The following is a 16,193-nucleotide window of genomic DNA, read 5'->3' on the forward strand; positions in this document are numbered from 1 at the left end:
CCCCAAAAGTGGGCAACCTCACTGCTAAAGTCGTTTCCTGTTTGTGCCAAGGTGGAAAAGCTGGCGATTTCATGGATTATTATGCGCTTAGCAGCTTTGCTATGCCAGAAGTGGTTATAAGAAAAACTGTGGTACCCCGCAAGACGAATGCCTCGGAAGACGAAAAACTCGCTAGACGAAAGGGTTTTTCGTTTTCTGAGGTGCTTCGCAAGACAGATTTTCCTAAGGGCTTGCTTCGCTAGACGAAACGGCCCTGCCTCTCGTGTCATGGCGACGGCCACTGCACGCACGCACTCTCGCTTCCCCGCTCCTCCAGCTCCCTCCGACCTTCCGGCTGATGGCCGACCTTGCGGCTGCCTCGTGCCGCTGCCCACCCCCCTCGCGCGCTCCCCTCAGCCAGCATTGCAGCCAGAGTCGCGCTCCTGAGCCCCGCCGCCCTCCAGCAGCCGCGTCGCACGGTGGCCACAACGCGCGGGTGAGTCTGAGGTACCGGCTGCGGCAGCTGTCCTGCTTCTCCCCCCCCCCCGCCGTTGTCAGTGTTTAAATGCAGTGGTGCTTCGCAAGACGAAAAACCTTGCACAACGAAAAAACTCGTGGAACGAATTAATTTCGTCTTGCGAGGCACCACTGTATTCTGCCTCTTAACACTCAAGCTTTCTGAATTGTTATTCTTCTTATTATTATTTTACCTCTGGAAGAGACGGTGGGTGTCCGATTCTGGCATCCAATGAAAAGGGATTGTGTTGAATGTAGCAGAAGCCAAGGCAATGTAAGAAGGAAATGCAAACAGTCCCTTCACTGTTGGTTAAACCACAGAGCCTAGGACGTGCTGATTAGAAGGTTGACGGTCCGAATCCCTGCGATGGGGTGAGCTCCCATTGCTCGGTCCCTGCTCCTGCCAACCTAGCAGTTCGAAAGCACCTCAAAGTGCATGTAGATAAATAGGTACCACTCTGGCGGGAAGGTAAACGGCGTTTCCGCGCGCTGCTCTGGTTCTCCTGAAGCAGCTTAGTCGGCCAATAAAGCGAGATGAGCGCCGCAACCCCAAAGTCGGTCACGACTGGACCTAATGGACCTTTACCTTTTTAATATATTTTAATTGATTTTTTAACATATCAGTTCCAACAGTCATACAACATATCTTCTCATCTTATACAATATTTTAGACTTCCGTCAATACCTCTGATGATTTCCCATTCTTTATCACTTATTCTGCATTTTTTAATTTCTATATTACATTTAATTATCCTGAACTAATAATTCTCTTCATAGTCTTTCTTGCAGTATTTCAAATAATCCACTTTACAAAACTTCTTGCAGTCCTACTAGCGTAATCAGTTCATCACAATTACTTTTCAGATAGTTCATATATTTACTCCAGTCTTCTAAGAATCTCTGACTGCAAACAGTCCCTTCCTTGGATGTTTTTAAACACAGAGGTCACATTGCCACCTGTCATTCATGATCTAGCTGGGATGCCTGCATTGCATGGGGCTAGACTAGATGGCCGTAGGGGTCCCTTCCAACTCCACAGTCCTGTGATTCTTGAGGTGATAACTTCCTGAGACATTTCATGGGCAGTATGTGCGGTTGGTGGAAACGTTGGCACCTATGGGTGCCACACCAGTGACCTCCTGGTACCCCTTGCACAAAGCAGAGTAGCTTTAGATCAGGGGTCAGCAACCTTTTTCAGCCGTGGGCCGGTCCACCGTCCCTCAGAGCTTGTGGGGGGCCGGACTATATTTTGGAAATAAAACAACGAATGCCTATGCCCCACAAATAACCCAGAGATGCATTTTAAATAAAAGCACACATCCTACTCATGTAACAACACCAGGCAAGCCCCACAAATAACCCAGAGACTCATTTTAAATAAAAGGACAATTCTTCTGTATTGTTTTTAACACTCGATTGGGAGCTGCCCAGAGTGGCTGGGGAAACTCAGCCACATGGGCGGGGTATAAATAATAAATTATTATGATGATTACTCATGTAAAAACACCAGGCAGGCCCCACAAATATCCCAGAGATGCATTTTAAATAAAAGGACACATTCTACTCATGTAAAAACACGCTGATTCCCGGACCGTCCATGGGCCGGATTTAGAAGGCGATTGGGCCGGATCCGGCCCCCAGGCCTTAGTTTGCCTACCCCTGTTTTAGCTCCTAATCCAAGTGGTAAGAACTTTCTAGAAGCAAGGGCTGGCAGTTACTGTGCTCTTGCAAGGTTGGAAATAAATGTCTGTGCTCTGCGGTTGCCAGAGTCATAAATATTCATCTCCTTCCACAATAATAAAATACAGTATGTGACCCATAGTGCTGTTTTTTAAAAACGCTTGACTTCAAGAGAGATATTCTCCCCCACCCGTCCCCAGTAGTTCCATCTTTTATGCAGGAAGGAATCCTTAACTAGAGAGAAGGCTTCTTGAGTCAGTTTGAAGAGATCCTTTGTGTGTACTCTAAAATAACCCCGCAGTGTGGACAAATATGAACCTGTGTGTGTGTTGTAGATGGGCATTTAATTTAATTAACTGATGTTTTAAAATCAGATTCATTTAAGCAGCAACAACTCTTCACTATATATCTAAAAAAAAAAAATTATGGAAAAGTAGTATGCACCAACAGGTATAGCCAGCATTTGAAATTTGCAAGGCACATTTTGCATCTGGCTATCTGCCACTTGGGACGCGGGTGGCGCTGTGGGTTAAACCACTGAGCCTCTTGGGCTTGCCAATCAGAAGGTCGGTGGTTCGAATCCCCGCAACGGGGTGAGCTCCCGTTGCTCGGTCCCAGCTCCTGCCAACCTAGCAGTTTGAAAGCACGTCAAAGTGCAAGTAGATAAATAGGTACTGCTCCGGCGGGAAGGTAAACATCATTTCCATGCGCTGCTCTGATTCGCCAGAAGCAGCTTACTCCTGCTGGCCACATGACCCAGAAGCTGTCTGCGGACAAACGCTGGCTCCCTTGGCCAATAAAGCAAGATGAGCACCGCAACCCCAGAGTCGGTCACGACTAGACTTAATGGTCAGGGGTCCCTTTACCTTTTTATCGGCCACTTGCGACCAAGTGAAGATGCCAGGATGGCACGTGATGTCTCCACCATCTGGAGGTGCATGCCCGGGAATCCTTGGATCTTGTCTGTTTTCACACATTAAAAACACACCCTGTAGCATTTTATCCTTGATATTTTATTTGCACAATCAGAACGAATTTCGGGAACCAAAAAGTCTCATTGAAAAATATGACTTTTGAGCCATCTGGTCCCAAAATGGCAAGTATGCATACTGTTTTGGCGACTGTAACCCTGGCTTAAGGAGCTGTTTAGCTTGTCTTCTTCTTCTTTGGTGATCCCTTGTAGCCGAGTAAGACTGTCTTCCATAAACACGGTTTTAACAATGAGTCCATAAGTGACTGTGGAGGCCAATTCTGGATCCACACGTCCTTCCACAGTGGGGACATAGGTTTCTGGGCAGGAGTTGATCACGGTGAGGTTTGCCAAGTGTGCCTTCCTCTTAGCACATGTCTCCCTTTTGTCCTGAGTTTGAGCGTCTTCAAAGCCCATGACACCTTTGGTAAAGGCTGTTCTCCAACTGGAGCCCTCCAGGCCAGTGTTTCCCAGTTGTCAGTGTTCATACTACATTTTTTTAGATTTGCTTTGAGAGAGCCTTTAAATCTCTTTTGTTGACCACCAGGATTACGCTTTCCATTTTTAAGTTTCTTTGAGTACAGTGGTAGCTCGGGTTACAGACACTTCAGGTTACATACGCTTCAGGTTACAGACTAACCCAGAAATAGTACCTCGGGTTAAGAACTTTGCTTCAGGATGAGAAAAGAAATTGCGTGGCAGCGGCGGCGCAGCAGCAGGCGGCCCCATTAGCTAAAGTGGTGCTTCAGGTTAAGAACAGTTTCAGGTTAAGAACGGACCTCCGGAACGAATAAGGTACTTAACCTGAGGTACCACTGTAGTTGCTTTGGAAGATGATAGAGTAGTTGCTTTGGAAGACAATAATCAGATATCCGAACAACCATGACCCAGTCCAATGAAGTTGAATTTCTAATACTGAGTATAGCTCATCAGGAAGTCTAGATAATCATGAGGTTCATGAAAGTGTACCCTTGTATTTACAAGAGTTAGCCCAGTGTTCCCAGGTTGTGGCTTGTTCTGCTGCAACCAAAGTGACTGACCTCTATGGCAGAAAGTTCCTTTAAAGTGAACATGTTAAAAAAAAAAATATGTCCAATGTCAATACACTATTGAACTATTCAGAGGAGCAAACACCTCTGGGACGCCCGACACCTTTGCCAAACAATTTTCTCACGTTGCCACTCTCTGAAAATATCACCTCTTGGGTGTAGCAGGCTTCGCTCCTGAGCCAGCTAGTGATACTTTCACAGGACCAGTAAATGATGGTTTGCTGTTTTTCTTTTTATGGCTAAACACAGAAATGTAACAGGCTTAAATCCCCAGGCAAGCTTGTTCCCAGCACAGCGATTCAGCGGCTGGAGGTGGCATGGAGAGCTTCAGTGGGCAATTTCGACCAGTTATGCAGAAAATATGAACATGGCACTTCTGTCCTGTGGAGTAGGTGCCAATTTTAGAAGCCCGCGGTCTAGACAGCCATTGTTTAAAAGAGGGAAAAGTCAGATGAGGGTGAGGATGCTGAGAATCAGCATAGCTTTCCTGCATCACTGGCCCAAACGCAACGATCCAGTTTGGATACGACACAAAATCCTCTCCCTTCTTGAAATCGTGTGTTTTTTCATGCTATTTGGGGATCTGATCTAGGCTGGGGAGTCCTGCACCAGCCCATGAGGTTGCTGATTTTGTACAGTGGTACCTTGTTATAAGGGACGCGGGTGGCACTGGGGGTTAAACCACAGAGCCTAGGGCTTGCCGATCAGAAGGTCAGCAGTTCGGATCCCCGCAACGGGGTGAGTTCCCGTTGCTCGGTCCCAGCTTCTGCCCACCTAGCAATTCGAAAGCACGCCAGTGCAAGTAGATAAATAGCTACCGCTCCGGTGGGAAGGTAAACAGTGTTTCCGTGCGCTGCTCTGGTTTGCCAGAAGCGGCTTAGTCATGCTGGCCACATGACCCGGAAGCTGTACGCCGGCTCCCTTGACCAATAAAGCGAGATGAGCGCCGCAACCCCAGAGTCGATCTCGACAGGACCTAATGGTCAGGGGTCCCTTTACCCTTTACCTTTTACCTTGTGTTACGAAAAATCTAGGTGTGAGGCTGCTCAGTCACCCAGCTCATTGGGCAGAGCCCGTGGGTCCCTGCGGAATAAAGGAAGGAGTCCAGCCACCAACCGGAGCAAATAGCTGTAGACCAAAGTTTATTGCGCAACAGGTTCAAAGAGGAATTTTGAACCCCGAGGATGGGGTGACAAAGACTTTAAAAAGTTTTCCCCCATATCCCAGAATACAGTTCGTACAGCATCATTGATACATCACTGACGTGTCACAAAAGAGGAGGGGTAGACAGGGGTTACACTGGTTTAACCTTGGCAAACATGTTCAGACAAGTCCTTGGTACAAGATTAGCATAAGCAGACATGGCAGGGCAAGACCCAGGTATAAGATTAGCCTAGGCAAACACCTCTGAAGTCCCACCACCCAAAGTACAAGAGAACTTCCTTTGCGTGTCTGGACCCCTTGGCAAGTCCGGTGATGGGATTAGGCTTTCCTTGGCCAACAATCAGCTCAGCAATTGTCACCTCTGGGCACTTCCTGGCGGAGGCGATGTGTAAACATGGAGGAAACTGGCAAAGGAGTTGATTTTGTATGATTGTTAAAGCTAGGTAACTTCCCTGAGCTGCCAAGTCGAAAGGATACATTTATGTATAATATCTGTAACATTTAACAACTTTAAAGATCTGCTCCCTCCTGTAATTTCCGTAACACTTGGTTCTTGAACTGAATCCGTTCTGGGAGTCCATTCGTCTCCCGAAACGGTTCAGAAACCAAGGCGTGGCTTCCGTTTGGCTGCAGGAACTTACTGCAGTCAAGCAGAAGCCGCGTCGGACGTTTGGCTTCTGAAAAACGTTCGCAAACGGGGAGGCTTACTTCCGGGTTTGCGGCATTTGGGAGCCAAAACATGCGAGTACCAAGGCGTTCAAGAACCAAGGTACAACTGTACTTCCTCCTTTTCAAGTTTCGTTCTTGCTGGGTGAGGAAAAATCTGTGCCAGCCCTTGCCAACCTGCCTGGTGCCCTCAATATGTTTTGGACTATGATTTCCACCAGCCAGCCCTTCCCACTTTGCATCGTGAAAGTTCTCTGTCTTAATCCTAGAATCTTAGAGTTGGAAGGGACCCAAGGGTCATCTCGTCCAACCCCCTGCAGTGCTGGATCCAGGACAGATGGCCACCCAACCTCTGCTTGGAGACCTCTAAGGAAGGAGAGTCTACCACTTCCCGAGGGCGTCTGTTCCTCTCGCTGTCAGAGAGTTGAGTCGGGATCTTCTTCCTTATAACATGAACCCATTGGTTCAGGTCATAGACTCTACAGGTGAAACTCGAAAAATTTGAGTATCGTGGAAAAGTTCATTTATTTCAGTAATTCAACTTAAAAGGTGAAACTAATATGTGAGATAGACTCATGACATGCAAACCGAGATATGTCAAGCCTTTATTTGTTATAATTCTGATGATCATGGGGTACAGCTGATGAAAACCCCAAATTAACCATCTCAGAAAATTTGAATATTGTGAGAAGGTGCAGTAGCTATTCAATCCAGAACACCTGCAATGGGTTCCTGAGCCTTTAAATGGTCTCTCAGTCTGGTTTAGTAGGAAGCACAATCATGGGGAGGGCTGCTGACCTGACAGTTGTTCAGAAAGCCACCATTGAGACCATCCATAAGGAGGGAAAGCCTCAAAAGGTAATTGCAGAAGAGGATTGTCAGGAAAAGACCATTCAAATGTGTTGGGGACTTTCACAAGGGGTGGGATGAGGCTGGAGTTAGTGCATCAAGAGCCACCTGTAGAGCAGGAGAAAACAAGCTTGCTCCATTTTCCATATGGCAACCCTTGAAATATTTGAAGATGGCGATCGTGTCTCAGTCTCCTCTCCTAGCTCCAGGGCCCAGATCTCGAGCATGAGGTCTAATTCAGAACATGAGAAGAGGCTGCTGGATCAGGCCAATGGCCCATCAGGTTCAGCATCCTCTCCTCAAAGGGATGGATGATTCCTCTGGGAAGTCTGAAAGCATGACCTGATCACAAGAGCATTCTGTCCCCCTGTGGCTTCTAGAATCTGGTACCCAAAAGCATGACTGAACATGGAGGCAGAGTGTCACCATCAAGCTTTCTCTCATGGAAGCAACTTCCGTAGTTTAAATACACACTGCAGAAAGAAGTACTTGCTTTTATTGTTGTTGTTGTTTAGTCGTTTAGTCGTGTCTGACTCTTCGTGACCCCATGGACCAGAGCACGCCAGGCACTCCTGTCTTCCACTGCCTACTGCAGTTTGGTCAAACTCATGCTGGTAACTTCGAGACCACTGTCCAACCATCTCGTCCTCTGTCGTCCCCTTCTCCTTGTGCCCTCCATCTTTCCCAGCATCAGGGTCTTTTCCAGGGAGTCTTCTCTTCTCATGAGGTGGCCAAAGTCTTGGAGCCTCAGCTTCAGGATCTGTCCTTCCAGTGAGCACTCAGGGCTGATTTCCTTCAGAATGGATCGGTTTGATCTTCTTGCAGTCCATGGGACTCTCAAGAGTCTCTTCCAGCACCATAATTCAAAAGGATCCATTCTTTGGCAATCAGCCTTCTTTATGGTCCAGCTCTCACTTCCATACATAATAAATAATAAATTATTATTATTATTATTATTATTTTCAACTTCAATGGATTTTGTATAGGGACGGATTTGGAAATCCGGGAACTATCGCGGGAAACGGGGACGTCTGGTAACCTAAGGCTAGATGCAAAACAGAAGCTTGTTGCAATGTTTTGAGGCACTCACAATTGCAGTTCCCACACATGCCGGAGCAAGTTGGTGTGCCCAGAGAAAAAAACCGAGAAGCTTCAGCCTGGCAGAAACTCCCAAAAAATAAACTTGACACACAGTGGATAGATAAAGTGGAAAGAGCAACATTTTTCAGTGTGGGTGGCGCTGTAGGTTAAACCACAGAGCCTAGGGCTTGCTGATCAGAAGGTTGGCGGTTCGAATCCCTGCGACGGGATGAGCTCCCGTTGCTTGGTCCCAGCTCCTGCCAACCTAGCAGTTTGAAAGCACGTCAAAGTGCAAGTAGATAAATAGGCACCACTCCGGCGGGAAGGTAAATGGCGTTTCCGTGCGCTGCTCTGGTTCGCCAGAAGCGGCTTAGTTATGCTGGCCACATGACCCGGAAGCTGTACGCCGGCTCCCTCGGCCAATAAAGCGAGATGAGCGCTGCAACCCCAGAGTCGGCCACGACTGGACCTAATGGTCAGGGGTCCCTTTTCCTTTTTTTAAGCTATTGAAGGTGATGGGGCCCTTTATAGGTCCACCTGTCCTTTGTCAACAACAAATGGTCACTGTTTTGTGTGCTAGATCAGGGGTCAGCAAACCTTTTCAGCAGGGGGCCGGTCCACTGTCCCTCAGACCTTGTGCGGGGCCAGACTATATTTTTTTGGGGGGGGGGATGAACGAATTCCTATGCCGCACAAATAACCCAGAGATGCATTGTAAATAAAAGGACACATTCTGCTCATGTAAAAACACACTGATTCCCGGACTGTCCGCGGGATGGATTTAAAAGGCGATTGGGCCGGATCCCCCCCCCCCCAGGCCTTAGTTTGCCTACCCATGTGCTAGATGGTAATTTATGGACCTCATGGGTATCTCAAGCCATTTGCACATAACAAAATATGTATTTTATCAAAGTAATTGTTGAACTGAAATACAATTAAGAAGTAGTATATTAATAGTGAAATGATTATTAAGCTCTAACTTAAAATTATTGGGGGCCCATGACTTACATCATATTAGCCTACACAATGCAAAACACTGTTGCTGGATGTAGGTTTCATTTTATTTGTTTTTTATCTTGTATTTTGGAAATGTACACCCAGTTGTTGTTTTTCCCTTAAATTTTTTTGGGGGCCTCCAAGAGAAGGAATGCCTTCCTCTTAGCACGTTTCTCCCTTTCTCCTGAGTTTGAGTGTCTTCAAAGCCCATGACACCTTTGGGACAGGCTGTTCACCAACTGGAGCGCTCACAGGCCAGTGTTTCCCAGTTGTCAGTGTTTATACAGTGATACCTCAGGTTAAGAACTTAATTCGTTCTGGAGGTCCGTTCTTAACCTGAAACTGTTCTTAACCTGAAGCACCACTTTAGCTAATGGGGCCTCCTCCTGCTGCTGCGCCACTGGAGCACGATTTCTGTTCTCATCCTGAAGCAAAGTTCTTAACCCGAGGTACTATTTCTGGGTTAGCAGAGTCTGTAACCTGAAGCGTCTGTAACCCGAGGTACAGTCATACCTTGCATTTTCAGGTTACGTTCCGCGGCGACCCAGAAGTAACGGAACGTGTTACTTCCGGGTTTCGCCACTCATGCATGCACAGACGCTCACAATGATGTCACGCGCATGCGCAGACACAGCGAATCGTGACCCATGCAGTCGTGGGTTGCATTCTACTCAGGATGCGAACGGGCCCTTCGGAATGGATCCTGTCTGCATCCAGAGGTACCACCATACAACATTTTTTTAGATTTGCCTTGAGACAGTCTTTAAACCTCTGCCAACAAACTGAGTTCTTGATCCTCAAACTGGAGGCCATGGGTATCCCTCCAAAATCCGACATTGTTCGATTCACTCCAAACCAGTGCCAAACACGTAAATGAATTTTCCCGGAGGCACAGCAACATTGACTCTGCCTACTGTAAGCGCAGAGGGCTGTTTCCTCCCATTTCCTCCACTGACAGGCACTGCAAAGGGTTTCTTAGACACCTCAATGACTCACCAATGCTAGAGCAGGGATGGAGAAAGGCTGTATTCCTCTCTGAATAATATTTAGAGGGCCACATGCCTCTGGTGAGTGGGACCAGAATCGAAAGCGGGAGGTGGCTTGTTTTTACACAGATACAAGAGCCTTCGGTGCAAAGAGGCAGAAACTCCAGATGCTAGCAAGTCCCGCTGAAAGAGCGAAATGCCACTCTGTGTCCCACAGATGTAGATATTCTGCTCTGCACGGATGACACTAAGATTTAGCAGCGGTTCTTGAACAAGCTGCTCTCCCCCCCGCCTTTTAATTAAAAAGGCCTCCTGGATCCGAGCCAAGGACTTCCTGATTAATTACTTTCTCTCAAGAGCAGCTGGAATTTGCAGACACAGAAATGGCTTTACCCAGCCCAGAGGAAATCAGAAGACCTGTGATTTCTGCATCGGTAGGACCAAAAAGTCCAGGCTCTGTTTGACCTCCTGTTGCTGCTGCTGCTGCTGCTTTTTTGCATGCACAATGCAAAGACATCAGTTCCAGCTCAAATGCTTGGACTGACCCTGAAATTTTGCTGCTGAGGCAATGGGGAAGATGGTGCCCCTCCCCTCATAATAATAATAATAATAATAATAATATTTTTATACCCCACCCATCTGGCTGGGTTTCCCCAGGCGCTCTGAGCAGCTCCCAAAAGAATATTATTATTATTATTATTATTATTAATAATAATAAAGCGATAAAACATCAAACATTAAAAACTTCCCTAAACAGAGCTGCCTTCAGATGTCTTCTAAAAGTCAGATAGTTGCTTATTTCCTTGACATCTGATGGGAGGGCGTTCCACAGGGCAGGCACTGCTACTGAGAAGGTCCTCTTCCTGGTTCCCTGTAACCTCATTTCTCACAGGGAGGGAACCACCAGAAGGCCCTCAGAGCTAGATTTCAGTGTCCGGGCAGAACGATGGGGGTGGAGACGTTCCTTCAGGTCTACTGGGCCAAGGCTGTTTAGGGCTTTCAAGGTCAGCACCAACACTTTGAATTGTGCTCGGAAACGTACTGGGAGCCAATGTAGGTCTTTCAAGACCGGTGTTATGTGGTCCCGACGGCCACTCCCAGTCACCAGTGTAGCTGCTGCATTCTGGATTAATTGCAATTTCCTGGTCACCTTCAAAGGTAGCTCCACGGAGAGCGCATTGCAGTAGTCCAAGTGGGAGATAACCAGAGCATGCACCACTCTGGCGAGACAGTCTGCGGGCAGATAGGGTCTCAGTCTGCGTACCAGATGGAGCTGGTAGACAGCCGCCCTGGAGACAGAAGGCGACCAATCTGACAACTGATCTTGTTCCCAAACTGGTGATGGGGAAGCATCCTTCACCTTGCGAGGGGCAGAAAAATGGCTTTGGGAGCACAGAGGGTGTCACGGACTGGCTTGGACACAGAGGGATGGAGGGAGCCTCCAGCTGGGGAACCCCCAAGGGGGAAAGGCCCATGGCCTAGGGAGTGGTGGTGGGACCACAATGAGTGGTCAGAGGGAGAAGATTGAGAGGAGGAGGTGCCGGAAGCTAAAGAAGTAACGGGGTTTAGTGAGCGGGGTGAGTCTGTGGCAGACAGAAGTCCAGAAGCAGAGACAGAAGGAGAGGCTGGCGAGGAGGAAGGCCAAGAGGCAGAGATAAATCGGGCTGGTGAAGATGCCAAGGAGTCTCCCCCTCCTGCTGCAACAAGCTCCCTTGTGGGAAGTTTGGGGCCTTTGGTCTCTGCAGCTGCCTCATAGGGGCAAGCTCTACCAGGAACAGGTGCTGTGCTCACTGTTAGATAAATTCAGCTCTGGTCCTCCGAGCTGATACGGCTCATCTTTGCTTGAGCCCAGCAGTGTATAAAACACCCAGAGTCCGCAACGAAAGGACGAGGCAGGTATGGCTACATTGCTACGCTTTTTTACTAAGCTATGCTGAGAGCATACAAACATACATCTTGTCTCTGTGAGAAGCAGAGAGCAACTCCAACAAAGAAACGACAGTACAAAGGAAACAGGAAACCAGTAAACGTCACATCCCGTCTCCCTTTCCCGTGGGAATCCAACAGTATCTGGACTGCGGAATGAAAACATAGTCCTGTAGCTACCAGCAGCTGCTCAGTGAGGGAAACAGAAACCAACACTCACTAGGCCTAGCACTCCTGAGCAGATCCTGTAGCTGCTAAGAAAGAACCAGCTTCACTTTGTGAGATTTATTGCTAGCTCATCCTCACAGAAGGCAAAATCATGGGGTACCCACATCTAGGGATATAAGAAGGCATCGTTCTCCATTCCATCCCACATTCATCTCAAGCAGCAATGTTTCTGTTCTGCTGCAGTTCGTCTTCCACCCAAAACAATATTATTCATCTTGCGCAAGGTTTCCACTGATGGATTCTGTCCAAACATACAGCTTTCCAAACTATATAGTTAATATTATTCCCCCTCCCTATTGTACATTTTCTGCTTTTCTTTCTTGTTAATGTTAATTTGGCCAACAAATTTGGACTGTGCAATCTGTCCAGCACCTTAAAAATCACCCAGACTGGAATGACATTGACAGTCCACCTGCAACTTGCAAGGCTCTGGTGCAAGAATAAAAAATTGTGCCCTGTTTTGAAGCACAAAGCATAGCTGTCAACCGTCCCTTATTTGGTGGGAAAGTCCCTTATCCCAGCGCTGTGCCCTGCTGCTGTCCCTTATTGGTGATGTCCCTTAAATTTCCCGGGTTTCAAAGGAAGCAGCTCCTCTCCCTCCCTCCCTGCCGGCCAGGGAGGAAGGAGTCTCCAACTGTGTTGCTTGGCTGCGTTGCTCACCCAATAAGGAGTCTAAGAACGACTGGGGGGTGGAGCTTGCATGCCTTGTGCCGATCAAATCAGCCGTGTTGCTGGGGACTCGCCTTTGCTCAGCGCTTCCCAGCAGAGATGTGACGGTGGTTTTCCTTGCTGTATCCCCTTTGCCGGGTTGCTGCGCTGTGGGAACCACCGCTTGAGGCTTCGTTTGGCTGCTGGCTGGGCTTTCTGCCTTTGGCTTGGAGGGGCTCAGAAGTTGAACATACCTGTGCTTGGAAAATCCCTTATTTTGGCTGCTGATCCCTTTTTTTCGAGGCTGCTGGTCCCTTATTTTCAAATCTGTAAGTTGACAGCTATGGCACAAAGTGGTAACATGCAGTCAGGATACAGGCATGAGCTTAGGTGGAGAAAAGTAAGAATTGATACCCGAAGAGGTTTGGGGGTAAACTCAGGACAAGAAAGCGAGGGGCTTTGCAAGGAATCTGAAATTCTCATATTAAATTGAAGCAAATCAGCCTCCTGTTCTCTGTGAGTACCCTGCCTTAAGAATTAGATGCCCTCTAAATATAAAAGAATTGGTTATATGGAGGACTTTGAAAGTTATTCATTTTTCTATTCATTTCCATAGAAATAAGCTGCAGTTTTCATCAGCCTTCCATTTCCAGACATGAAAAGTCCTCATTGTATGTCTTTCTGCTTCACAAAGCAGGGGTGGGAGGGGGGCATGAATTGCAAATTCGAGAGACCGTGCAAGCCCCAGCCAGCTAATCCAAAAAGGTTCATAACAGGCCCAAGAGAACAGCATAAATGTTTGCGCCAAAGACTCAGATAAAACCGCTGGCTGCTGCTGAAGCCCAGTGCAACAGTTTAAGTGAATGCAGATTGTTACAACTGGAAAGTTTGAAACCTTGGCTGGATATTTTATTCAGGCTCCCGGTCATGTGAATACTGCAACTGCCAGGGCAGAAAACTGTTAGAATCCCCAATATGCAAAAATAAAAGAGTATACGTTTTTGCACTTGCATTCGCCACAGCCCTGAGCTTCCAGTACAAGCTCACCGCGGAAGAAAAACGAATGAACACATTCCCAAAGAGGAACTTCGATGGGCACACTGCCTGCCTACCACAGAATATTGCACAAGAAGGAGTCTTGATCCAATCAAGCAATGAGGCCTCCAGCGTCTTCTCCATTTCTCAAGGTTTCAGGGCTTGGGAAACTTTTGTTTCTACGAAAGGCCATTGACCTACAATGGCGGCTGCAGAAAACGCCAGCTGGAATTTGCAGGTGAATAACCCCAAGCAGGGAGGTTATTGTAGGGACGCGGGTGGCGCTGTGGGTTAAACCACAGAACCTAGGAATTGCCGATCAGAAGGTCGGTGGTTCAAATCGCCACAACAGGGTGAGCTCCCTTTGTTTGGTCCCAGCCAACCTAGCAGTTCGAAAGCATGCCAGTGCAAGTAGATAAATAGGTAACGCTCCAGTGGGAAGGTAAACGGCGTTTCTGTGCGCTGCTCTGGTTTGCCAGAAGCGGCTTAGTCATGCTGGCCACATGACCCGGAAGCTGTACGCCGGTTCCCTCAGCCAGTAAAGCGAGATGAGCGCCTCAACCCCAGAGTCAGTCACGACTGGACCTAATGGTCAGGGGTCCCTTTACCTTTTTAAGTCCAAGCACACAACATGGACCACAGGTTTAACTTGGCAACTAGTAAGTTAAAGAATAGTCCTGCTATAAGTATTTCTACAGTGGTACCTTGGTTCTCAAATGCCTTGGTTCCCAAACACCGAAAACCCAGAAGTAAGTGTTCGGCTCCAGTGCACTTGATTCTGACCAAACGAAACCTCCTGGTGTATATTTTGCTCTAGGAGTCTTAGTTTGGTCAGAATCTGACTCGTGCCACAGGGAAGAAGCGGATGACGTACGTCTTTTGGTCAAGCCAGAACAGGATAGCTGGGATTGGGATCAGAAGCATAGCTGTCAACGTTTCCCTTATTCTGAATAGGATTCCTCACAAGAAGAGGGAAAAGTTGACAGCTATGATCTGAAGCCAGGAAGGCTTCTGTTGCTCCATGGTGTCACACTTAAAACGCGGTAGTTGCACGGTATGTTTAGGTCACAAGGACATTAGGAGAGCTGCACTGGATCCGGCCAATGGCCTCCCCAGCCCAGCACCCTGTTCTCACACTGGTCCTCCTGTAAAGGTAAAGGTAAAGGTACCCCTGCCCGTACGGGCCAGTCTTGACAGACTCTAGGGTTGTGCGCTCATCTCACTCTATAGGCCGGGAGCCAGCGCTGTCCGGAGACACTTCCGGGTCACGTGGCCAGCGTGACATCGCTGCTCTGGCAAGCCGGCAACAGCGCGGCACACGGAAACGCCGTTTACCTTCCCGCTATAAAGCGGTACCTATTTATCTACTTGCACTTAAGGGTGCTTTCAAACTGCTAGGTGGGCAGGAGCTGGGACCAAACGACAGGAGCTCACCCCGCCGCGGGGATTCGAACCACCGACCATGCGATTGGCAAGTCCTAGGCGCTGAGGTTTTACCCACAGCGCCACCCGCGTCCCTTTGTCCTCCTGATCCCTGTGCAAAAACTAAAAGCAGGAGCTGAGCAAAGCAGCCATCTCCCCAACCACAATTCCCAGGCAACTGGGCAGACTTTGTCCAACAGCGTAGGGTAGAGAATAGCCAACTCGCAGGCTTAACATATAGAATCAGAGAACAAGAACACCATACATTTAAAGAAGATTGGAAAACGCTTATTGTGTACATGGGAAATAATTGTGTACGGCTGAAAACTCTGGCAGCATTAAGATAAATTCAACAGGGTAAACAAGTTTTGATGGATGCAATAATGGAATACTGAATGGTATGGTTTTTGTAAAATATGCAGGGATTTGTGATATGTAAAACGAACGATGGATATACAGTGGTACCTCGGGTTACAGACACTTCAGGTTACAGACACTTCAGGTTACAGACTCCACTAACCCAGAAATAGTACTGTTAAATAGTGGGTAGACATAGCCTACTCAGAGATGCTGGAGTCGCTCATTAATGATCACCAGTGTCAAAGCAATGGTTCTTCAACATCAACTTCGTTGGACTGGTCATGTTGTGCGGATGCCTGATGATCGTCTTCCAAAGCAACTACAGTGGTACCTCGGGTTACAGATGCTTCAGGTTACAGACTCCGCTAACCCAGAAATAGTACCTCGGGTTAAGAACTTTGCTTCAGGATGAGAACAGAAATCGTGTGGTGGCGGCACGGTAGCAGCGGAAGGCCCCATTAGCTAAAGTGGTGCTTCAGGTTAAGAACAGTTTCAGGTTAAGAACGGACCTCCGGAACGAATTAAGTACTTAACCCGAGGTACCACTGTATTTCTTTACGCCATAAGAAAGTGTCGGGAGGGAGATTACAATCATTTATTTGTTCATTTGCTCAGCCCCGGCTGCAAATATTGCCGTTC

At 47.8% G+C, this 16,193-nt stretch overlaps 1 protein-coding gene and 1 long non-coding RNA gene across 2 annotated transcripts in view; one reads left to right on the forward strand and one right to left on the reverse strand.

Moving 5' to 3' along the window:
• Positions 1-16,193, reverse strand: part of LOC310675924 — a 52,873-nt gene that overhangs the window by 8,936 nt on the left and 27,744 nt on the right. The window lies entirely within an intron of this gene.
• CAPN5 (calpain 5) overlaps positions 1-16,193 on the forward strand; it is a 97,087-nt gene that overhangs the window by 7,368 nt on the left and 73,526 nt on the right. The window lies entirely within an intron of this gene.

Source organism: Podarcis tiliguerta, assembly GCF_965153285.1.
Source record: "Podarcis tiliguerta genome assembly, chromosome: 4".
In the NCBI taxonomy this organism is placed as follows: domain Eukaryota; kingdom Metazoa; phylum Chordata; class Lepidosauria; order Squamata; family Lacertidae; genus Podarcis; species Podarcis tiliguerta.